The sequence below is a fragment of the Pinus tabuliformis genome, chromosome 2_1 (assembly GCF_031772625.1).
Source record: "Pinus tabuliformis cultivar Carrire ecotype Pingquan chromosome 2_1, CPIR1, whole genome shotgun sequence".
Lineage (NCBI taxonomy): Eukaryota > Viridiplantae > Streptophyta > Pinopsida > Pinales > Pinaceae > Pinus > Pinus tabuliformis.
The window spans coordinates 453,539,135-453,546,207 of NC_142299.1; positions in this window are offsets into that span (position 1 = coordinate 453,539,135).

Below are 7,073 nucleotides of genomic sequence, written 5' to 3' on the forward strand. Positions count from 1 at the left end.
TATTTACCATTCAGTCTTTTTTGTTTCTTAACAACCTATGGGCTGGTGGTCCATACAATTATGGTTTACCCTCTATCCAAGGTATATAGACTGGGCCAATAGGCTTTACTGTTCAACCTTCTCTCTCCTCTCTTACCCTTTGTGAGTGAGGGGCTTTGTTGGATACCTTTTGGGGAGGTGATTTGGAGAGTCTCAAGGTACAGAGTGTTGAAGAATCTAGGGCAATGAGATGTAGAGTGATTCTTCGGGACTAGATAACAATTTGTGAAGTATTTTTACAATTTGTCTTTGTTAGCTTAATCTTCTTCTTCTCTTATTAATGCATGTGTGTGTACTTCATCAAACTGCTATAAAAAACATAAAACAAGAACACAAGATATTGGCTCTCTGCCAGGGCCAAAACCTCTCTTCTCTTGAGAGGAAAACCCTTCGGTAAGTTTTCTCTTATTGAAGCTTCTTTCTTGATCAATGCCAAACCCTAGACCCTTGACTAGAAGATCCTCGAAGTAAAAGTCAAGTCCTTCCTTTTCTTTGCACTATGTCTCCCCAGCACCTTGTCCACCTTCTTCCGACATTTCGTTCCCCGGCACTTTGTCCTCCCGGCACTTCGTTCTTCCTTCCACTGTTAGTAGTCCTTCTAGAAGAGACACTTATCTTTTGTACTTAGTGAGATCCTTCACCTAAGGATACTCCTTCCTTCTCTTGACCAACAAAGTTCCTTCTTGATGTATAGTTGTAGGCTTTGTGTGACAGCACTGCAGCCCTAATTCTCGCATGTGTGAGAGGTCTTGTTGATGTTATATGGCTCCTCTTTCCTTCGCTTGAGGTCCTTCCTTCTTCGCTTGGATAGGAGGCCTAGTTTGTAGCCCAAACGATGAGGTATGTTGAGAGGTGACTTGCTTCTGTCCTAACTGCAGATAGCCCGCCCTTTTCTTCACGTGTGGTTGGTAGGGCCCTAAAACAGTCCCAAAACCTTTGCTTCCTTCTTGCTTCTTCACTGCCCTAGAGGCTCCTTCTTTGTCCCTTTCTCGGCTTCTTTTTCGGTCCTCTATCTTCGCTGATTTCAGAGTGAGTTGCTTGTCGTTTGAGGGAGTGGACAACCTCTATATATAGAGGACTGTCCCTCCTTTAGGCCGACTTGCTGCCTTGAGGTTGACTTGACTTCCTTTGCTTCGATGGGTGCTTTTAATGGTGCCATTGCTTCTTTTGATGGTGACTTTGCTTGGAGGTCTCTTCTTTGACTCTTATAGATAAAATATACATAATGTAACATACTCTTAAGGTCTTCAACATAATTCTTTTGACTCTTTGACTCACCTATAGCACTTTAACATGTGCTAGACCTACTTCAATGAGCAAGAAACTCATTGACATATATTATAAAAATAATATTTATTTTCTTGAATAAATACAAATATCAAAAGTACATTTATGGAGACTGAACCTAGTTACATTTCCTTGAACACGGAGTTGCTATGATTGAAGCTTTTTTCAAGGACATGGTAATTGGTCTTTATTATTGAACCCCTCTCTCTCTCCTCTCTTTACAAGCAACTTTTTTTCATCATTTTTGGTTGTGGGGAGGGGTGATGATGTGGGCAGGGACCAGAGCCAACGAATTGTCATGAATGAAATTTTAAAGTGGTTAAATTGTGATGTAGGGGGACGATAATGTGGATAGTGACCAGAGCCAGTTATGAATGAAATTTTAAAGTGGCGACATTATGATAATAAAAAGTTCTTCAAGCAATCAGTGTATACCTCCAAAGTCATGTTGGGGACGTGGGTGTCTAATAAACGTAGAGTTGCATTTGAGTCTTGAGCTTTATCAAGTGGAAAAAACTAATGATACATGTACAGGTTAACGGAATGTTACAAAAATGCAAGCGTTTCTTTCTAAAATAAAAATGTTGCATGTCAGGGTTGCGTGTTTAAAATAGACACATAACATTGCATATCTCGTAAAAACATTCTAGTGAAAACCATCTTGAAGGGGCATGCCTAAGGATTGAAGCATAAATGTACTAATGTAAATTGACAAAGTGCCAGGGGAAGTTCATATATTATTTGATAGTTACATGGGTAAACACCAACACAGAGCTCCCAAAAATTCTTGTGCCTTTTGCTCATTGATTGATTATTGAGATTCTATTGAACCATGCTTTTGGATTTTCATTTTTGTTTAGTGGACTTGGTGAAATATTTGGCTTTTAATGCCTCAAGTAATCAACAAATGGATTTCAACCATTGACAACATTTTGGTTATGCTGTTTTTAGCTGACTGGGAATCATACTAGTAACATCTAGCTTGTTCGGGGAGACACAAGAGGCCTTTTTAGCAATACTAGTAATGGAGACACAAGAGGTCTTTCTAGCAATACTATACCAATTATCAATTTCAATTTGTCTGTCGCAGTTTAGTAAAACGTAAGGAAAAAAAGAAAATACAAAATAGTGATTTGACATTATTTTTTATTGTCTGAACCATTTCATCATTTAGTCCTTTTTATTTCTTATTTTACTTATATTTGGGATTCTATGCTCAACCTCATGGGATTAGGGCTTGCTCTCTTTTCAAGGCATGCCTGCATATGTAGAGTAATGGTATTTTCTTGTTTATATTTCTATCTATTACCATCCCTTTGAAATATCTTACTTATTGTTTATATTTCTTTCTATTACCATCCCCTTGACTTATCTTCCTTTCTGTGAATTGTGAATGGTTTTGTTGGACCCTTCACTATTAGAGTTTGCCGTCAAAACTGTAAGTAATGATTTTTTTGTTGTTCCTCTTTCCATCTCTTGTCCTCTCCCTATTTTCATCTTGTGAGTGATTTTCTTGAGTCCTCCTCTAGGATGGAGTTTTCCATCTCTAGAACGCACGAGAGGTAGATTAACGAGAAATTATTGTTCATCATTTTATCGCTTTTGCTTTTGTTGTGCTTCCCTCATCTTGTGTGCAGCATTGGTTCTTTTCGAGGAGGGTGATTTGGAGAGTACTCCAAGTCACTGTATGTAAGTCCATTCTTCAAAGTGGTAGATCTTCATTATTGAACCTTCCTCAGGCTTCGTTGGATATTTATTTATTTATTGATTTTTGTAATTTTTTTTGTGGTTTTTAAATTAAGAGGTGGGTGGGTGGATTGATAATATCTTGGAGTAAATTAATTGTTTTATTTATTATTTATTATTTCTTATTTAAATCATAACAGGGTGATTTATAGTAATAAAAGCTGCAGAAAAGCTCACAACGAAGGAACATAAAAAATGTTGGTGATCATTAATTCACAAGCCAAAAAGAGAGAGACCCAATATATATTTTTATACCAAAAAAAGCTTTAGATGCATTATGATACTGAAATATCCGTAAGTGTAAACCTTACAAAAAGGTCATAAAGGACTAAATACTTTGAAAACATATCTAATTATACAGTTGTAGGTAATTCAATTGATGGCTTCATCCTTTGTTCACATGGCTGGATCTTTCACTATTTTTACTGGTTCCATTTGCTCCAATACTTGGACTGTATCTTGCTATGTTGGCTTTCCATAGTCTCATTGTGTTGAGTGAACATCGATGTAAATTTGAGAATGTATCTCTTTTGAAAATTAAGCAATAAGGTGACACAAAGTTCTTTGTTTAGATTCTAATGCAATGATGTGTTTTTTTTGGCTGCAAGAGCATGCCCATTATTACTTCAATCTATGAACTAGTGATGTTTTTTTGGTCCAACATGCTCGATTGAATTGAACTATCATGCTTGTCAATTGCAGGTTCATGGTGTTTAAAGGTCCTCTTGGTCTTCTGTGATTCCTTGTCATCCATCTTATAGTGGCTGTAATTGTGGGTGCAAACCAAAGGAAAGTATTTACCAATTTCATGGATGCTAAATGTACAACGAAATGAAATGGCAAAGAGGTCCCAAGGAAAGACCAAGAAAGAAACATGGCCATATGTAAATGAGAGATCATGACAGAGACGCAACCAACCAAGAGATCTCATTGCACACCATTTTAGAATTCCCAATGCTACAATAGAGGCAGAGTAGTTACCCCTTTCCTTGGCTTTCCTTAGGAGAACATTTTCTTTTATTCTATTAACCTTGCTAAGTAGTAGCCCTGTGTGATCTATAGATAGCTAGCCTTAATTCTTTGTGACATCTAGCTTATCCATTATGGGGTATGTTAACCATTTTTGTAATCAAGTGCTTTCACTTAATGTTTCAGGGTATTCTAGTATGAATCATGGGTTGAATTGGATGATAGACCACTTAGGGTTGTACACTTTTTCCCATACTTCACCTTGGTGGTTATTTCTTGCCCCTGGTCCAATTTGACCTTCCTTGAGGTCTTTATTTCCATTGGCCATGAGGGGCACAATTATGAGGTATTTATTAATGTTGTTTGACCATGGTAATCTATATTTAACGCTTGCCATTGTTCCCTTGTTTCATGTCCCATTTTCGAGTTGATTGCTCTCTAAAAGTAGTATTGGTTCCCTACTTTCCTCATTCTTGAGTAGGGGCCTACAAAATTTTCCCTATGACATTGATGCAATAGAAAGAAAGAGAATATGGAAAAATGCAAAAAATTTGGTTTGAATATAATAAAGTGCTTAGAAAATAGACTAACTTATGCTCTACCCCCTTTGTTAGCCCTCATCAAGTTCTCGACTAGTGCATGAGCAATCAAAATGAAAGGATCTTCGCTATCCCAATTCTGATTAAGAATAAACTACTTCATCTTCAATGGGTATGTTATCACTCTAAAATTTCCCTAGGGTTGTCATGTTGTGTTCAAAGAAATGATAGAGGTAACCACAAACTTACTTTTGAGATCAGGCTCTAGCCTTCCTGATGTTCAGAGAGGGCTTCCTCTTAATGATTTAACTTTGTTGAGTTAATTGATTTTAGGCTAGTTATTTAGGCTTGATTGGGTTTTGATTTGATTTGGTGGTGGAATCATTGATTCAAATGGATAGATAAGTGTCTTTTTACCATTGGGCCATGGAGTCCAAATGTCAAGAAAACATGACTGAATCAAGTTCTAAAGATAGTGTTCACATGGCAAGGTAGCTAAGTAAATTCAGATCTTTTAAGCTGGATGGTGAAGTGGTTTTTCAATCGGGGTCAAGGAGCAATTAAGGATTCCTCAAACTGAATAATGAATGAAATAAAAGAGGTCAATCGAAACCATGGAGCAATGAAGAATTCTCGACTCAGGATATTAGAAGAAAACATAAAAATGAATCACTGTTCAAGACAGAGTGTACTTCAACAAATTCTGTAGTAACATTCCAGTGATTTCATTCAAATTGGAAAAAACAAGTATGTTTGTGAAATACTTAAGAAAATAACAATTTGACAAATGAAAGATACTTCACTGAAGTGGCCCAACACATGAATCCTGTAATGCAATGCCTTTATTACTCAATCCAGTCTGCTGACTTGAAAATGTTTACAATAAACTCTTAGGTTTTGAGATCAAAATAACTATAGAAATGTTCAACAATCCACCACCTATACTTCGAATTAAAAAGTATTTATACAAAAAATAGTTACAAAATATCCTAAACTGTTTTAGGAATTATTCAAGGAAAATAAAATATTTTCATGCAAGAAGATAAAGACACCTAGGAGACTAAAAGGCTAGCTGTCCCTTCTTTTATTGATTTGTTGTTTGTTGTTTTGATCTTTTGTTGCTTTCTCTCTTTGGTTGTTGCTCTACGTTGGTTGTCCTTTTACTCTGCCCTTTGACTGATACTTGTCATCTTTAAACTCTGTTTTTCATCTGATACTCTATGACTTAGCTAATCTGCTATTTTTCTTTCACTGCTTTGTATTCACTGTTTACCTTGCAATTTCACAGTAAATCATTCAACTTTTTCCAAGTCTCTGTATTTGGTAATTTAATATTTACCATTCTTCTGTAGACTTCATCAGTTTCTGTGTATTTTGCAAAGGTGGGCTTGTTTACAAAAAGATGTTTTACATCATGCTGGAGGTAAAAGAGGTTCTCAAAAGTTTGGTAAAGGACCTTTCTTGTAGGCATCCCTTTCATAAAGGAATTGTTGGCTTGTTCCTTGGCCACTTCTTTGATTCTCTTGTCATAGTTTTCATGAGACATCAACCTGTCATTTATTACCAATGGATTAGGCAGACCTTTTTGCCTCAAAGCATCAAATTTCACCATAAACCTGCCTATTGCTAGCTCCATTGGTTGGGACTTCTCCTCAAGCTGCATCATTAGGTTCCTCTTGGTCATTACCTTTTTTACCTCTAGTATGGTTCTAGTTCTGTCAACTATTCCAAACTCCTGCAATTGATACTTATTCTTTGAGTTAAGGAACTGGATTATTCTTGAGGCTTCTTCTGGCATATTTCCAAGTTCGGCTATAACCCTTTGAATTGCCTCACCAGCCTCTTTGACCAAATCATTTTGCTCAAATATCACCTGTATAGATGGCCAAATACCATTGATTGAGTCAATGATATTGGCCCATAAAAGTTGTTTTGCTTGGGCTAGTGGCTCTTTCAGTGTCAATTCCTTCTCCAACTTCTGTATCCTTTAATTCAACCTGTTTGACTTTTGATCTTCATTCTTATGCATGATTTGAGCCAGTTTCTTCTCATCCTCTAGACTTTTCATTTGTTCCTTAAGCCTATTTGTTTCAGTGGTTTGGATGTACATATCCTCCATGGTTTTGACCAGTTTACTTGCTTCATCACTTGGATGAATTACTGTTGTTGTTGAACCTGCTGCTGATGTAGTTGCTGATGCAGTTGGCAGCGCTATAGCTAGTGGAGTTGCTGGGGCCAATGACGCTGCCAAAGTAGAAGGAACTGCTGTAGTTACTGTAGGAATCACAGTTGCAGTGGTTTTTTCAATGTTGCCTGTTTCTCGTGTATTAACTTGTCCATTTCATTCTCCATTTTTTTCAATTGAGCATTTAGATGAAGAATGAGGTCCATCATCTCATCTTTCTGGCTTTGGCTCTCTAGAACTTCCTTGGTCTGTGGATGTTCTGAAGGAGGCAATTTTAGTTGCTTCTTCAAAGCAGTAATATCTTCATT